The 18,219-nt window shown below is 43.8% G+C and overlaps 1 long non-coding RNA gene across 1 annotated transcript; it reads right to left on the reverse strand.

Annotated features, from left to right (window-relative positions):
- Positions 1-1,745: 1,745 nt before the first annotated feature.
- Positions 1,746-15,662, reverse strand: LOC115702560 (uncharacterized). The gene is made up of 3 exons (XR_009687132.1): positions 15,167-15,662; positions 14,985-15,054; positions 1,746-1,992 (listed from the first exon to the last, which is right to left on the reverse strand). It is a non-coding gene; the product is annotated as an uncharacterized LOC115702560 (long non-coding RNA).
- Between the last annotated feature and the right edge of the window lie 2,557 nt (positions 15,663-18,219).

Genomic DNA, 18,219 nt, shown 5'->3' on the forward strand with positions numbered 1-18,219 from the left:
CCATACCATATAAAACACTTACAAACTACTTATCTTTCGAGATTAAACAGTGCGAAATTGCTAATGAACGTTCCTCCATTAGGGAGGATTACTCACTAAAACAAACGCGATGTAAAACCAACAATGGAGATCGAATATCTTAATAATAAAGCTCATTATTTAAAGAGATTTGTATTTTCTTTGATTCTCTTTATTTAATCTATTTATTTTAAATATATATTTATTAAAATTTCTAATTTAGAATGAAAAATTCTAAATATAAATTTTAATTTAATATTTATAAATTTTACTTCGATGGATATGAAAATAATATGAATTATTTCCATCTTAGTAATAATTTCCAATAAATATTTAGAAAAATATTCAATTTAAGCTGTTACAAAATTAATTTAAATTAATTTACAACTCAAATTTAATTTTCTATAAATATATATTGCATTTCGAAAAATTAAAGTATTCAATGACACAATTTTCAAAAATGCATGTTAAAATAAAAAATTAATCCTAGAAAAATTATTCTAATTTAATGTTGGCCCAAAATTAATTAATAAAATTAATTTACAACCAAAAATATAATGTTCCTATTTAATTAAATATATAAGAAAAATTTCAAATATTTAAGTATGATGATGAAAATCAACTTAAATATTAATTTTCTATTTAATTAAATACACTAGAAAAATACTTCAAGCAAAAATATCATCTATCTAGATTTTCCTTTGACTAATTAATTCAATTTCTAATAATATACTTTAATTCAATTTATTTTAAATTAATCAATAAATGAAAAATCATTGATTTAAGTTGATCCAAGAATTAATTAAAATAAATAATTAATTTACAACTTAATCTATTTTTCAAGATAAATTCAAAATCATCTTGCATTATGAAATGCAATTTCGAAAATTGATTAATAAAATAAAGAAAAATATATTTTACTTCATTTATTTTAATTAATCATTAAATGAAAAAAATTATTGATTTAAGTTGGTCCAAAATTAAAATAAATAATTTACAACTTTAATCTATTTTTCAAATAAAATTCGAAATTCCAGCATTTAAGAAATGCAATTTTGAAATTTGATTAATAAAATAAAGAAAAATATATTTTGAAAATTATTTAAATTTAGTTCAAAAAATAAATTTCAACTAAAAATAATTTTCTATTTAATTAAGTGTCATGAAAAAAAAATATTTAAGTATCATGATGAAAATCAACTTAGATATTTAATTTTCAAATTAATTAAATGTATTAAATTCAAGAAATAAATAATTAAGTGTAGAGAAGGCTTAATTATTAATCTCTAGTTTAATACTAGGAAAAATATACTTAAAATAAATTGTACCAAAATTAATTATTTAAATAATTAATTTCACAATGTATAATATTTTCCTATTTAATATTAGAAATAAAAAGTAGTCGAAATAACTATCTAGAAAATATCTTATTTGACTAAGTATCTTTTCCATAAAATTTGAAAAAATATCTAATTTAGGTTGTATTAGAAAAAATCTAAAACCTAAATATTTTTCAAATTTAAATTTAATTAAATATCAAAAATTAAGTTGTAACCACTTAATTTAAAAATATTCCATTTTAAGTTAATATTCGAAAAGATATTAACTTAAAAAATATCTAAAATATTCCATTTTAAGTTAATATTCGAAAAGATATTAACTTAAAAAATATCTAAATGTAACGCCCGTACTTTTATAAAAATACTAATTTTATTTACAAGCGTTAATGCGGAAAATTATAATGTCGCATTTTTATTTAATACTTGAAAATGTTCACAACTGGCCAGTTTTCGTACAAAAGACATAATAAATAATAACTAAAATAATTGTGACATAAACTTAAAAGCGTAAATAAATAAATAAATAGAGTGTCCTAGACCGCCCGCAGTTATATGGCCCTCAGCGAGTTCACACACACACAAGCGTCCAAAGTTCCACTCGCCCCCGGCATTCTAGACTTTCAGTTACCTTGGTCTGCACATGGTAATTTCATAAGGGTGAGCTACTAAACGCAGTAAGGAAATGTGTGTCAGGTAGTCACATAAATAATGTTGACCGAGATTTTCGGCAACTATTAAAATATAATTATAGTATTGAGCTGTAAGAAAGATAGATGAGGATTTTTACGTGGTTGGGGCGTTAATGAGCCTTAGTCCACGAGTCTTTGTTATTAATGGATGTAATTAATACAGATTCCACACTTGAGGGAATGTTATCCTCATAAATACAAAGAATGTTCTTGGTGAGTATTTTCTCTTCTTGCGCATATGCAACCCAAGATTCTCGACCCCATTAAATGAGTTTTGAGGGGGTATTTATAGTGTTTTGGTGGGGTAATCCCTAGGATTGTTCTTACAAACGTATCTGTAAGTATCCATAAAGTTGGGTATTCCCAATGAATATACCATGGGTGATGCATGGTCAAATCCCTAGGTGCTGTAGGGTTTTTATGAGGAATGTCCTTTTTGCCTTGTGATTGACGTGACTCTTCGCAGAGTAGCCGTCGCTAGACTTAAATGATCATTACTGTGGCGCTGCTGTTTGGGGGTTGTGCCGTCAGACTTTATTGCGTGTTACAGTCCCAACACGCTTCCTCCCATGCGGCATTAAATGCGACTTGATTGCTCAGGAGAGGCCCGACACATCCCGGAGAGGCTTCATGCTATGCGAGCTTCCGGGAGTACCTTGTACTCCGGGTGCCTCCTCCGGGACCTATGCCCAGGGTGCTTCCTTGTGGCATACAAAGACTTATCAAATATTTACAAGTTATCTGATCCACGTGTCCCTACTTGACTGGTCCACGTATTTTGGGCGAATTCAGGGGCAACATTTACCCCCCAAGCCTTGTTTACTTGGAAAATAAACCAAGGCTTGCTTAGGTGCCTCCGGTTGACTCCTCGGTTCCCTGGCTCAAGCCCAGAGCGCGTGGGGGCACATTTAATGATGACACTTAATGCAGCGATTCGCTTTTTGCAGAGGTGTCTCCGGCCGCCTCCTCGGTTTCTTGGCACGAGCTTGGGGCGCGTGAGGGTGCGTCTAATGATGGCTTTAAATGCAGCGATTTGCTTTTCTGCAGAGGTCGATTCGTTTCACGCCCTTTGATTGATGCGGCGCATTAATGGTGTCAGACGGATACTCAAACGTTTCCACCGCCTTTATGGCAGCTCGATCTGATCCGTTGATCTTTCGGTATTCGAATCGTGCATCTCCCCCACCGTACGATTGGTAGGTGGTGACGCTTGTTCCTCATGCATTTTTGCCTATAAAAGCCACCATCTTTCCTTCATTTTGGTTACTTTCCATTCCTTGCCATTTTTGCTCGAATTTCCCAGAGAGAAAATTCTTCAAAACAGCACGAACCTTCTTAACACTTCGCCATTTCTTCCAGTTTTTCCGTGTTTGCTATCATCAGTTCTTCTCAACTTTACTCGGCCACACTCAGGACCCCCAGTTCAACACTTTACTGTAAGTTTCTTGCATCCTTTGGTAGTGACATGCTTTTGCTTGCTTTGTTTGTTTTTCTGGGTTCGTACTTTGAGATTTCTGGGCATGCAAGTGTTTAGGTTCTTCAGGTGTTCTGTTTTGTGTTTATTGCTTTAGTTGTAAGATCACTATTATCATGCCTCTGTTATTATAGTGCATTTTTGTTGAGGAAAACCATAGGTTCTTTGTTCAACGGTTGCTTAGGGCATAGAATGGAGTCTTTTTCCTTCTATTTCTCTTACTGTGTAAAACCACTTTCTGCGATTTTACTGCACCCGACACTTGTTCAGGGAATCTTTCTAGGGTTTCCCATGTGACACGTGTCCGGAGGGGGCCTCTTTCCAGCGGTTAGGGGACCCCCACTCCCCTTTTCTTGACTTAGGGTTTGGTATGGGACCTAACTGCTGGAATTTTCTCTTTCTGTTTTTTTGTTTTTCACAGAGTACAAAATGTCTGCCTCTGGTTCGAAATCTTCGAAGAAGAGGGGGAAAGGCACGGCCACTCTGGAGGAGGTTTCCCTTGGACCTGTTGCCCAGGAGGGGTACAAATCCCGAGCGACCGGTTGGGAAGCGGCTGAGCTTCATTCCACCCTAACCTGTCCTCACCAGCTGGAGAATATTATAGACGTTGCTGGGATCAAACCTTCCACTTCCGGGACCTATCACCGACCACCTCGCGACTCGGAGACGCCTAATCATAATTACGACGGCTTCGGGGCCTGGAGCCAGACACACCTGATGGCCGGTGCCATGCTCCTGCTTCAAGATTATTTTGTTAATTTCCTTGTATTTGTCGGCCTTGTGCCATATCAACTCATTCCTCAAGCTTATTGCCTGCTTTCAGGCTTATTTATTTTTTATACCGCTCGCGGATGGGGATCTCCCAGCCCGGCGGAAATTTTATATTTTTATGAACTTGTATCCGTCCCCAAGAAAGGGGACAAACTTAAGGACGGTTTCTATGGGTTCCGGATCCATCCCGCTAACGAGGGGGTGGTTCCGTATAATAGGCAGACTCACGTTAAGGAGTATCGCCATCGCTTTTTCTTTTCCTCCGGGTTCCGGGCAGTGGATCACCCGGAGCTCCTTACTGAGTGGGTGAGGATCCCACCTTATCAGCGGACGGCCCCTACTCAGACCTTCCTCCGGAGGGCCCAAGCTTTTGCCTCCTACGACCGCGCTGATCTCGATGTCGGGGGTTTGGTCACCACGGAGAACTGCAGGAAGGCCAAACTTATCCTTCCGCATCAATCCGTGGAGGACTCTAACCTCTCACGGGTCATCTGTCCTAACGTAAGGGCACCGGTCGCGGAGAAGGCCTTCCGGGATGAGCTTATTGCCACGGCAGAGAAAAAATACCAAGACTATCTCTACCGGAAGGCCTAGGAGAAGGCATACTCTCAGGCCCAGGCTGCCTCTGGGAGGGGACTTCGCGTGGGGAGCCCGGTGGTGCGGAGGCCCCTTCGTATTGAGGATTCTTCGGAGAAGCAAACCCCCCGGCCACAGCCTTCGGTCCCAGAGCCAAACTCGGGGGCTCCTGGTGCTAGCACCTCCGGTGCCGGTGGTAAGTCTCCTTTGATAATTCGTTATGTTCCTTCCGTTGGTGAATACGCCAGTCATAGGCCTGTAGGGTTCGACGAGCGTCTTCATAGGTTTAGGATGCCATCGACCCGGTGGGGGGATCGTTTGAAGGAATTTTATTTTTCGAACTTAGGAGATTTCCTAGGTCGGTCCCGGATGGGCTCCGGCCCTCCGGAACCTATTCCCTTAGGTCCTTCAGCTTACATAACGTCCAGCTGGTTCCGGCCCTCGGACAGTTATCTCGGAGATGACACTGCCAGCATTAAAGTTCAGGACTTTGCTAGGGCCGAATTAGGAAGTTCGGGTAGGAGTAGCTTATTTGTTGTATCTTGTATAAGTGGTTCCTCACGGACATCTAACACTTGCTTATTTTGTGAAACAGGTGTCTCCATGGATGCCATTTTGAAATAGCTTGCCGGAGTTCACACTCCCGTGGCTCCTCCGGCCTTTACCTCTTCCCCCCCGGCCCCTTCCCTGAAGGTTTCTTCCAGCGCTCCCCCCGACACTATTGACTTAGTGGATGACGAGGAGGTGCTTCCGGGAGAAGGCCAAGGGAAGCAGTGGGACTTCTCGGAGGAAGTTGCTGAGGGTGCGGGAGAGCCCCGAGCCCTTCCGGAGGAAGCTGAGGAAGGCGAAGAGGAGCCTGAGGTGGCTCTGATTCGTAAGCGCAAGGGCAAAATGATTGCCCAGGACGAGCCCAAGAAGCCTCGGAGAGCCGACACTCCTGCTCATGGTCTTGACGGCGGGGTCTCCCCCATGGAAGAAAATCCTGCTCCTCCCAACATCGTGCTTACTCCGGTTCCGGGGGATGAGGTGAGGCAAGAGCTTCGGATAGCCAAGCATAACTATGCTATGGATGAGTACTCCCGGGGGTACGCCGAGGTGGAAGCCCTTAGGAGGATTCTGCGGGCGGAGGTTGAGGGGAGCATCAACCACCCGGAGTACCAGGATCCGTGGGACCTTAATCTGGACCCCTTATCGGACTGGTTCCGTCGCTTCCTAGGGCCCACCTTGGCTCCTTTTGCCGCGGAGATGACCGGGGAGTTCGCTTCTCAGCTTACCCGGTGCGCGCCCAAGCGGTTCGCCACTTGTGCTTCCCTGAACTCCATCTTCCAGGTCCAGGACCTCAGCCATTCTCTCACTGTGGTAAGTACTTCGCAATTTTGCTTTTCCTTTTATTTTTTCTTCTTGAGAAACTTCTCCTTCTTACCCTTGCATTATGGTTCAGCTTGCTGCTGAGGCTGGCCGCCTCTCCAAGAACATCATAAATCATGGCTTCGTTCTGTCCGACTTTGGGGACATGAACGATGTCAGGAAGGTCCTTCAGGACCTCACAGCGGAGAGGCAGATCTACCAGGAGGCTGCCGAGCGCCAGGAGGCGGCTGCCAAGGCCAAGGAAGAGGAGGCCAAACGGAGGGAGGCTCAGGCGGAAGCCATGATCCGGGACGAGGCCCAGCGGAGGGACAGGATGGAGGCCCAACACCAGGAGGAACTGAGGGCTCAAAGCGAGGCTGCTGATAAGGCCAGGCGAGACCTCCGGGAGGCCAGGGAGGCTTTGGATGAAATGGTCGCCAAGGTGAGATCTTTAGAGGAAACTCACCAGGCGAACATAGAGTCCAAGGCCGCTCTAGCTGCGGAGCTGAAGGAGCTCAGGGACTTCAAAGAACAATCCATCAAGAAGGCCAAAAGAGCCGAGCTCTTCTCTCCTGTTTCCTGCGCTCGGTGTCCGAAGCGCTTTGACGATGGAGTCTACATGGCTTGGTCCACCAACGACCAAAATATCAAGCTTACTTTTTATCCCAAACCCGAGGAAATGATTGCCAAATTTTGGGAAAAGAAGAAGAAGCTTGATGCCGTGTTAGAGGCACGTATCGGACCTCGCCTTCCTCCGCGAGCTGACTGAGCTGCTGTACAACCGACCCAGTATAACCAAGATTCCACCCGCTTCTTATATTATTCTCTTTTCTTCTTTTTTTTTTGTACATATTTGCTGCTGCCTTAGAACAATATATATAGGTAGCAGTTTTTATTCGAAGGGGAGACAATTATATTCTAAGGCCTGTCCCCGGGCCATTTATATGTATATGACCTGCCCTTTGGGCCAGGATATTTTCTTTTTTTTTTTATGTGATCTTTCTTTTGCCACATACTTATGTTTTTTAACCTGTCCTTTGGATCAGGATTTTTGAGCTTATGCCTTTTATTTTTGTGCATACTTTTTGACCTGCCCTTTGGGTCAGGATATTTTACTTAGTTTGTTTTTCTGTTTGTCCGTGCGGTATACCCTAGTACCCCCCTGAGTGGCATAGAAACTTTGTTTTTAAGGCACTCAGTTTTATTTAATATATAGAGGAGGTATACATTTGGACGGTACAAACCCTTTGAACAAAGTCTAAGTTTTATTTCGCTACTGGTAATATTTTCTGAGGTGATCGGCATTCCAGGCTCTTGGGACGGTGGTTCCGTCCATTCTTTTTAGTTTGTAAGTGCCGGAACCGATCTCGTCCTCGATCTCATATGGTCCTTCCCAATTTGGTCCAAGTACCCCCACTCCGGGTTCTTGGGTGGCTGGGAAAACCCTTCTTAGGACCATATCCCCAATAGCGAATTTTCTGTTTATAACCTTAGAGTTAAAATACTTGGTCACCTTCTTTTGATAAGCAGCCATCCGTATTTGAGACTCATCCCGGAGTTCTTCGACTTGATCCAAAGCTTCTTGGAGCAGTGCCTGATTAGTGGCAGGATCGTAAGTCGTCCTCCTGTGGGATGGGAATAATGTTTCTACCGGGACCATTGCTTCACAACCGTACGCCATTGAGAAAGGCGAGTGGCCGGTTGTGGTTCTGGGGGTCGTCCGGTAGGCCCATAATACCCTTGGCAATTCTTCAGGCCAGTTATTTTTGCAGGCCAGCAGCTTCTTTTTCAAGGTGACTTTTAGGATTTTATTGACCGCTTCCGCCTGGCCGTTTGTTTGAGGCCTGGCTACCGCGGAGAAGCTTTTCACTACTCCGTGTTGGTTGCAGAAGTCAGTAAATTCCTCGCAATCAAATTGCTTTCCATTGTCTGAGACTATTTTGTGAGGCAAGCCGTATCGACACACTATGTTTTTGATAACAAAGTCCAATGCCTTCTTGGCAGTTATTGTCTTCATAGGCTCAGCCTCTGTCCATTTGGTGAAGTAGTCTACTGCTACTATTGCATACTTTACCCCTCCTTTCCCTGTAGGTAGAGACCCGATGAGATCTATTCCCCAGACCGCGAAGGGCCAGGGACTGGTCATCAGGGTGATCTCGTTTGGAGGAGCTCTCGGTATGTTCGCGTACCTTTGGCACGAGTCACACTTTTGGACATAGTCTATACAATCTTTTTTCATTGTTGGCCAGAAGTACCCTTGCCTCAATATTTTCTTTGAGAGGCTGGGTCCTCCCGTATGATCTCCACAGAACCCTTCATGGACCTCTAGCATGATTTGTCTAGCTTCAGGGTCCGATACACACCTTAAATAAGGCATGCTGAGTCCTCTCCGGTAGAGAATTTGGTCCATCATTACATAACGATGAGCCTGATACTGAATCTTTCGAGACAGTGCCCTCTCTTGGGGCAACTCACCTGTGGTTATGTATTTTATGATGGGGACCATCCAGCTGGGTTCTTGCCCAACCGTTAGTGTGGTCTCTTTTATTTTGATGCTTGGCTCTGCCAAGCGTTCCACTGGTACTACCCCCAGCTCTTCGATTTCGCTATCCGAGGCTAACTTAGCCAGACAGTCCGCGTGAGCGTTCTTTTCTCGGGGGATTCTTTCTATTTTATAGTCCGCGAACTCGTGGAGCAGTTCTCGGACTATTGTTACGTACGCGGCCATCCGCTCGCCGCGAGTTTGGTATTCTCCGGAAACCTGGTTTACGACCAGTTGAGAGTCACTGTAGACTTCTACTCTTTTGGCTCCTACAGCTTTTGCCAATTTCAGCCCTGCTATCAGGGCTTCATATTCGACTTCATTGTTTGAAGCTGTGAAGTCAAATCGGAGTGCCGCCTGGAGCCGCAGTCCAGTTGGTGATATCATAGCCACTCCGGCTCCTGAACCGTTCTCATTAGAAGCTCCGTCTACAAATACCCTCCAGGTGGGGATTGGTGGTACCGGCGTATTTGCTGTTGCCTCGGCTTCGTTGCATTCAGTAATGAAGTCTGCCAAGGCTTGGCCTTTTATGGAAATCCGGGGGACGTAGTGTAAGTCGAATTGACTTAGCTCCATCGCCCACTTGAGGAGTCTTCCGGATGCTTCAGGCTTCTGGAGAACTTGCCGGAGCGGATGATTGGTTAGGATTTTGATTGGATGGGCTTGGAAGTATGGCCTCAGCTTCCTTGACGCCATCAGGAGGCAGAATACTAATTTTTCAATGACCGGGTACCTTGTCTCAGCCCCTATCATGCGCTTACTGACATAGTACACGGGATGCTGAGTTTTCTCTTCCTCCCGGACCAGGGCAGTGCTGACCGCGTGCTCGGAGACGGCCAAGTAAAGAAACAAGTCTTCTCCAAGGACGAGTTTCGATAGGATAGGGGGTTTGGCCATGTGGTCTTTTAACCTCTTGAATGCCTCCTCGCATTCATCCGACCATTCGAACTTTTGGCATTTCTTTAGCACGTTGAAGAAGGGTATGCACTTGTCCGTGGATCGTGAGATAAAGCGACTCAGTGCGGCTACCTTTCCGGTCAAGCTCTGCACGTCTTTATGCTTTTTGGGGGATGGCATGTCCAGGAGAGCCTGGATTTTTTCCGGGTTTGCTTCAATCCCCCTTTGGCTGACTATGAAACCCAGGAATTTTCCTGACTTGACCCCAAAGGTGCACTTTTTTGGGTTGAGCTTCATACCGTATCTCCGGACGACTTCGAAACATTCTTCTAAGTCGCTTGCATGGCTGTTGCATGCTTTGGATTTGACGAGCATGTCGTCCACGTATACCTCCATGTTTCGTCCCAGGAGGCTTTTAAACATCCGGTTAACCATTCGTTGATAGGTTGCTCCGACGTTTTTCAGTCCGAAAGGCATGACTAGGTAGCAGTATACCCCCTTATCGGTCCTGAAGCTAGTGCATTCTTGGTCTGTCGTATGCATTTTTATTTGGTTGTACCCAGCATAGGCATCCATGAAAGACAACAGTTTAAATCCGGACGTGGCGTCTACCATTTGGTCGATCCTGGGTAGCGGGAAGCAGTCCTTTGGACAAGCTTTGTTTAGATCAGTGAAGTCTATACAAACTCGCCAAGTCCCGTTCGGCTTGGGCACCAGGACCGGATTGGCCAGCCATTCCGGATAGTATACGTCGCGGATCATGCCGCTGGACAAAAGTTTGTCCACCTCTTTCTCTAAGGCCTCGGCTTTCACCGAGTCGAGCGGGCGTCTCTTTTGCTGTACAGGAGGCATGTCCGGGTTGACATTGAGTACATGTGTGATGACATGAGGGCTTATGCCGGTCATGTCTTCTTGGCGCCATGCAAAGATGTCGATGGCGCCCTTCAGTGTTTTTATTATTTTGTCCTTTTCCTCCGGATCCAAGTTCTTCCCTATCCGGAGTACTTTGGTGGAGTCGTCGTCGCACACTGGTATTTCTTCGACGTCCTCCATTGGTTCCACGACCCTTTCGGACCCTATGCGAGGATCCAACTCATCCTCTTCAGCCTTCTCTATCTCAGGGGACTCCCGGACCATAAGTACGGGTAGGTGGGTGGCAACATTGTAACATTGCCTGGCTTCCCCTTGATTTCCCCTCACAGTTCTGACTCCGGCTTCCTGGGTAGGGAATTTTAGGCACAAGTGTCGGATTGAAGTGATTGCACCAAAGTCCACTAGGGCCGGTCGGCCGAGGATCGCGTTGTAGGCTGTCGGACAGTCTACTACCACGAAGGTGCAATATTTGAATGTGCTCTGGGGGGTATCCGGGCACAGGGTAACCGGGAGCCTTACTTTTCCCATCGGGATAAGCGTCGTCCCGTTAAACCCTGTGAGCTGTGACCCACTAGGCGAGAGGTCCCGGTCGGTCAACCCTATCGCAGTGAAGGCTTCTTTGAAGAGCAGGTTCACGGAACTTCCATTGTCAATTAAGACCCTAGCCACAACTTTATTTGCGATGGGGGTCTCTATGACCAGTGGGTCGTGATGAGGAAAACGCACCGTCTTGGCGTCTTCTTCCGTGAATGTGATGGGTTGGTCCATCAGCCGAGGCCTTTGAGCTGGGAGTTGAGTAACTTCCCATATCTCATTGTGCTTCGCGGCCTCGGCGTATCGTTTTCGCTCCTTACGAGTGTTCCCTCCGATATGGGGACCTCCGGAGATCATGGCTACCCGCCCATTAGGCCGAGGCGGTAGCCCGGGAATATGCTGGGCGTCACCTGCGGGAGCAGCTGGAGCCAATACTCCTGCTGTACCCCCTGGTGTTCCCTGGGGCATACCCCCAGCCACCTGCCCCGGATTAAGGTGGGGCAACCTATTTTTGATCCACTCATAGAGGTGGCCCAAACGGATTAGATTTTCAATCTCGTCTTTGAGATTCTTACACTCATTGGTGCTATGACCAATGTCGTTGTGGAACTCGCATCTTTTGCTCGGATCTCTCCGGGAGCTGTCTTTGTACAACGGCTGTGGTCTCCGGTAGTGCGTATTTTGCCTAGTGGCGAAGTACACACGTTCCTGGGAGTCCGATAGCTCCGTGTACTGAGTATATTGGGGTGTGTACCCCTTCTTCTGGCGCTTTTCTCCCGTTCGGGTGCTGCCTTTGGAGGACCTTTTGCTCCTCGACCCCTGGGTAGGGCCTGTTAAGCTAGCAGTCGGGGCAGCCTGTGAAGGAGCTTGTCCATTCACCCCGGACGGGTTGCCATAATGGGAAGATGCTGGCGCCAAAGCTTGGCCCTGGCTGTACCCGGGGGTAGCAGAGAACTGTATGCCACTCACTTGTGGAGTTGCGGCCGGGGTAGTACCCGAGGGCGATACTCCGGGCATGTACCCTGCTATCCCGGTGGGATAATAGCCTCATAAGCCACGATCTGGGCTTCTTCGAGGTTGATATACTTTTGGACTCTTTTCTGGAAGTCCTGGAGGCTAGCAACCCCTTCTTGCTGCAATTCATAACAGAAGGGAGTCCCAGTGCGGATTCCTGCTTGGAGAAGTGCAAGCTGTTGTCCGTCATCAACCTTCTTGGTCTTCGAGGCTTCCTCCCGGAACCTCTTGATGTAATTCTTCAAGGTCTCGGTGGGCAGTTGCTTGATATTGGTCAAGGCACTAACCTCCAAGTTAACCTTTCTGGCAGCGACAAACTGTCTCCGGAAGTTGGTCTGAAGTTTGTTCCAACAGCCCACGGATCCTGGTTCAAGCTTTTTGAACCATTCCTCCGCTGACCCGCTCAGAGTGAGGGGGAAGCACAGGCATTTGGCATCATTGCTGACCCGCATGACTGTCATGACACGGTTGAACCGTGACAGGTGGTCACTGGGATCGGAGTTCCCGGTATATGCCGCCATTTCGGGCATCTTGAAGTTTTTAGGGAGCTCCGCCTCCAGGATGTGCTTGGCACATGGCTCCCGATCCTCGCTGTCCGAGTCGGAGTCGTCTCCCTTCTGCCTCCGGGAGACTCGAGCAATGTCTTTTCGAAGTATGGCGAGTTCCGCCATAATCCCTTCGTTTAACGTACCCGAGGAAACCACGGGCCCGTATCTTTTTTGGTCAAGGTGATCCCGGAGGTCACCTTGATTCCCATTGATTTGATTTCTCATATCAATGGGAGGACCTCTCTGTCCTCTTCTCCCTCTACCCCCTGGTTCCTGGTGCACAGAAACGCTTTTTCGGTCCCCTCGATCCTGAGGGCCAAGACTCCCTTTTTGGGGCTTGCCCCTCTGCGGACCTTTCCCTTTAGGGAAATCCGAGCGGACCCTTCGCGGATCCTGCACCTTTTTCTTTCGCCCAGGGGTAGAAGTAGGGTTTTTTGTCTGATTTTCCTCAGCAGGGTACCTTATAGGGCTAGGTTCCCTAGATTTTTGCTGCTGGGAATTAGGCGAAGACGTCGCTGGCTCTCTGTTGAGCCCAGCGGTCATTGCCTTGGGGTGCACGTGAATACCAGCTGCCTCCATGGCTTTCTGCATGGCTAGCATCACTTCCTGCATTTTTTCGTTTTGCGCTTTCTGAGCTTCGATCTCGGCTTCATGATCGATAGCTTTTTGTCTGAGAAGCACCAGCTCTGAGTAACTTCCTTCGTCATAGGCATACTCATCGAGGTTCCCCTCGTAGTCCTCGTCGGGGACTATTTCTTCTTCTTCCTCGGACTCCTCTGCCGCTCTTGAGGCCACATCTTCCTCATTTGGGTCTTGAGCATCTTCTAGAGGGCGAGGCTGACGTGTACTTCTTGTCTCCACCATTCTTGTGAAGTTAAATGCTTGTTATGTAGCAGCTTTCCTCAGCTCTCAATGAAAGCACCAAAATGTTGACCGAGATTTTCGGCAACTATTAAAATATAATTATAGTATTGAGCTGTAAGAAAGCGAGATGAGGATTTTTACGTGGTTGGGGCGTTAATGAGCCTTAGTCCACGAGTCTTTGTTATTAATGGATGTATTTAATACAGATTCCACACTTGAGGGAATGTTATCCTCATAAATACAGAGAATGTTCTTGGTGAGTATTTTCTCTTCTTGCTCATATGCAACCCAAGATTCTCGACCCCATTAAATGAGTTTTGAGGGGGTATTTATAGTGTTTTGGTGGGGTAATCCCTAGGATTGTTCTTACAAACGTATCTGTAAGTATCCATAAAGTTGGGTATTCCCAATGAATATACCATGGGTGATGCATGGTCAAATCCCTAGGTGCTGTAGGGTTTTTATGAGGAATGTCCTTTTTGCCTTGTGATTGACGTGACTCTTCGCAGAGTAGCCGTCGCTAGACTTAAATGATCATTACTGTGGCGCCGCTGTTTGGGGGTTGTGCCGTCAGACTTTATTGCGTGTTACAGTCCCAACACGCTTCCTCCCATGCGGCATTAAATGCGACTTGATTGCTCAGGAGAGGCCTGACACATCTCGGAGAGGCTTCATGCTATGCGAGCTTCCGGGAGTACCTTGTACTCCGGGTGCCTCCTCCGGGACCTATGCCCAGGGTGCTTCCTTGTGGCATACAAAGACTTATCAAATATTTACAAGTTATCTGATCCACGTGTCCCTACTTGACTGGTCCACGTATTTTGGGCGAATTCAGGGGCAACAAATAAAAATAAAACTTAACTAAAAATGCACATGCACATATATTGACAACTAGCAAAACATAAACTTAATCATATCACTAGTAGCTAATAACTAGGTTCTAAGCTAAATCACATAAAATGATTATGCCCAAGTCCGACTTTGGCAAATAAACCCGAGCTATTGGACTAAATGGCTGAGGGCTGGGTTCAGTAAAATCGTACCCACTACTAAATGGCCCCCTATCTACCATATAGACCCAACAGTCAAGTATTTAACCATTATCTTCTCGGTCAAACCATGTCACATTATAATCTACCTAATTTAAATAATGTCAAACTACTATACATTATTTAAATAACATAACAATCATAATTAAATAATGTGAATCTTATAAACACACTATTTACATACATACTTAAATAACATGAATCTTATAAACATATTATTTAAATATATATATCTTTAGCAATGGCCATGCTCTAATACTGTAAACATACATAAATAACATGAATCTTATAAACATATTATTTAAATATATATTATACAGCACATTAAATAACAAACAATAAAGAGTCAGGCAGAAGACCTTAGTTAACTTTTCTTTTACTATTCCCACTCTTTCTATGAATGTTATTACATACAGAAAACTTATGTTTTTCTACTTAATTTCCTTACCTCGAATGTGGAGATCCTAGCTTGATTGCAAAAGTGATCCTTGAGAACTAAAAATTATTTTATGAACAACCTAAATTTCATAATTATTAATTAGAACATATCACAATGGTATATATAAATATATATATTTATATGAAACCTTAAATTTGAATTTAGAAACCCAAAATTATAAAATGATATACCTTAGCTTCCAATAAGATCTAGTTGAACACTAAAACTTGAACGTAAAATGATGGTGATGTGATGCCAATAATGAAGGATATATATTTATATATTTATGAGAGGATGATGGTGGTCATAATAAAAGAGGATGTTGATGTTCTGCCTTGGCTCTTGGAGAATAAGTGATTGGCTATGGAAGAAGGGAAAAGATGAAATAATTGGAGTGCCGATGGTTTAGCTTTAAGGGAACAAAATAGGTTAATAGAAAATATTGATGGTAGCTTTGATTAGAGAGCACAATAAGATTGAGAGAGATTATGAGAGCGTTTTATCTAAAGCTTATCTTTTAAGTGAATGAGGAAAGAGGTGAGCTCAAACCCTCTACTTATAGGCCTTAAATACTAAACTACACCTCACTCATAATCATACCATCACATACTAACTAACTAAGGTTAAAATTTAAAATTACTTAATAAGTGGATTAATCATATAATGACACATAGTCTCCAAGACTCATTCTTCATGTGATAACAGTTGGAGAATGATTCAAAGTCACGTCCAAGACCCCATATGCACACATAGCTTTATTCTTTTATTTTTTTTTTCAAATTATTTACTCATTTGAACTATAACCTCCTCCACTAAAACCTCCTTACACCCCACGTGTAGAGTTAGTTCCATTTTTTTTATAAACCTAGGTAATATCAACTATTTACCATCTCCTCATTAATAATATGTATATATATACCCTAAATGTGATACATACCCAATTTTGGAATGCCACACGTCCAAATAATAAATTGGCATGCAAGGCTCCTAAGCTTTTAACACAATTCCATGTGTTATATCTCATCACCAAAACTTTTATACCTTATGCTATATGTATAAATATATGCAACATTCTCTAAAATCATTAACCATCCCCATAAATAATTAATCATAATAATGATATTAACTAAACTTATTTCCTAATTCTACAAGTCTAGTACGGAATGAACTAGGCAGCTCATACTAATTTACTCAAGTCTAAATTTATCAAATAAATACTATTTTTTTAAAAAAAAAACTTTTAAAATACCGTATTCTATGAAATAATTATTTCCACATCGATATATCTAGACTAACATACTAAAAAGTAATAACAAATACTTTGGTTATTACAATCTACCCTCCTTAAAGGAATTTCGTCCTCGAAATTTACTTACTTGAGAATAACTCGGGGTACTGATTCTGCATGTCCCTTTCCAACTCCCATGTCGCTTCTCTGTCAGAACTATCACTCCACAGGATTTTGACTAAGGGTATAGTCTTATTTCGTAAGACCTTTATTCCTTTTTCTATCACGCGCACAGGGCGTGCCATATAACTCATGTCCTGCTGCAAGTTCAAGTTCTCGTATTTAAGCACATGTGTCGGATCAGGTACATACTTCCGTAACATGGATATATGGAAAACATTGTGCGTTTCTGCTAATGTTGGCGGTAGGGCCAAACGGTAAGCTACCTGACCAACTCTGTCCAGTATTTCAAAAGGACCTATAAATCTTGGGTTAACTTTCCCCTTTTTCCGAAGCGCATAATCCCCTTCATAGGTGATACCTTCAAGAACACTAAGTCTCCTACGAAAAACTCAACCTCCCGTCTTTTCAAATCTGCATAACTTTTCTGTCTACTTTGGGCGGTGAGTATCCTTTGCCGTATCTTTTCAACTGCTTCTGAAGCTTCTTTTACTGCTTCTGGACCTAAGTAGCGTCTTTCTCCTACTTCATCCCAATGAAGCGGTGATCTACATTTTCGTCCATACATCCTTTCATATGGCACCATTTTGATTGTGGCTTGATAGCTATTATTGTAGGAGAACTCCATTAGAGGTAAATATTTACTCCACGAGCAAGTGAAGTCCAATGCACACGCTCGAAGCATATCCTCGAGTATTTGGATGGTGCGTTCCGATTGTCCATCTGTTTGGGGATGAAATGATGTACTTAATTTCAATCGCGTCCCCATTGCCTTATGTAGACTCTCCCAGAACTTGGAGGTGAATACTGAACCTCTATCAGAGACTATCGTCTTTGGAACTCTATGCAACCTCATGAATATCTCCTGTACATACAAGTCAGCGTACTGCTCTGCGTTGTAAGTAGACTTTATTGGAACAAAGTGTGCTGACTTTGTAAGTCTATCTATAATTACCCAAATTGAGTCGTGTTGCTTGGTTGTTCGGGGTAGTCCTATCACAAAATCCATGGCTATATCTTCCCACTTCCATTCAGGGATTTCCAGGGGTTGCAACATCCCTGCTGGTCTCTGATGTTCAGCCTTAACTTGTTGACATGTGAGGCATCTAGCTACAAATTCAGCTACATCCTTCTTCATCCCTGGCTACCAATACAAGGTTTTTAAGTCATTGTACATTTTGGTTGACCCTGGATGCATTGAGTAGGGTGTAGTGTGTGCTTCCATCATGATCTTTCTTTTAAGCTCTACGTCATTGGCTACACACACTCTTCCCTTATACCTCAGCATGCTGTCTGTACCTTCAGAGAAATCCTCTGCCTCCTTCTCTGGCAAGCCTGCTCTCTTCTTCTGTAAGAACTCATCAAGAATCTGTGCATCTTTAAGTTCTTGTAGCAGCGTTGAGACAATGGTTAGGTTGGCTAGTTTTGGAGTAATGATCTCTATACCACTTCTCTGGAGTTCTTGTTGTAGTGGCCTTTCTATTTTTGCCAGTATTGCCAAGCTGGCATAACTGCGTCTACTTAGCGCGTCTGCTACTACGTTGGCCTTCCCCGGGTGGTAGTGGATTTCACAATCATAGTCCTTAACAAGCTCTAGCCATCGCCTCTGCCTCATGTTGAGTTCTTTTTGCGTAAAGAAGTACTTCAGGCTCTTGTGGTCGGTATAAATTTCACATTTCTCCCCGTAGAGGTAGTGCCTCCATATTTTTAGCGCAAAAACTACTGCTGCCAACTCCAGATCGTGTGTTGGGTACCTCTGTTCATACTCCTTAAGTTGTCTTGAGGCATATGCTACTACTTTGTCATTTTGCATCAGCACACATCCCAGCCCTTGTT

The sequence above is a fragment of the Cannabis sativa genome, chromosome 4, assembly GCF_029168945.1.
Source record: "Cannabis sativa cultivar Pink pepper isolate KNU-18-1 chromosome 4, ASM2916894v1, whole genome shotgun sequence".
Taxonomy (NCBI): Eukaryota; Viridiplantae; Streptophyta; class Magnoliopsida; order Rosales; family Cannabaceae; genus Cannabis; species Cannabis sativa.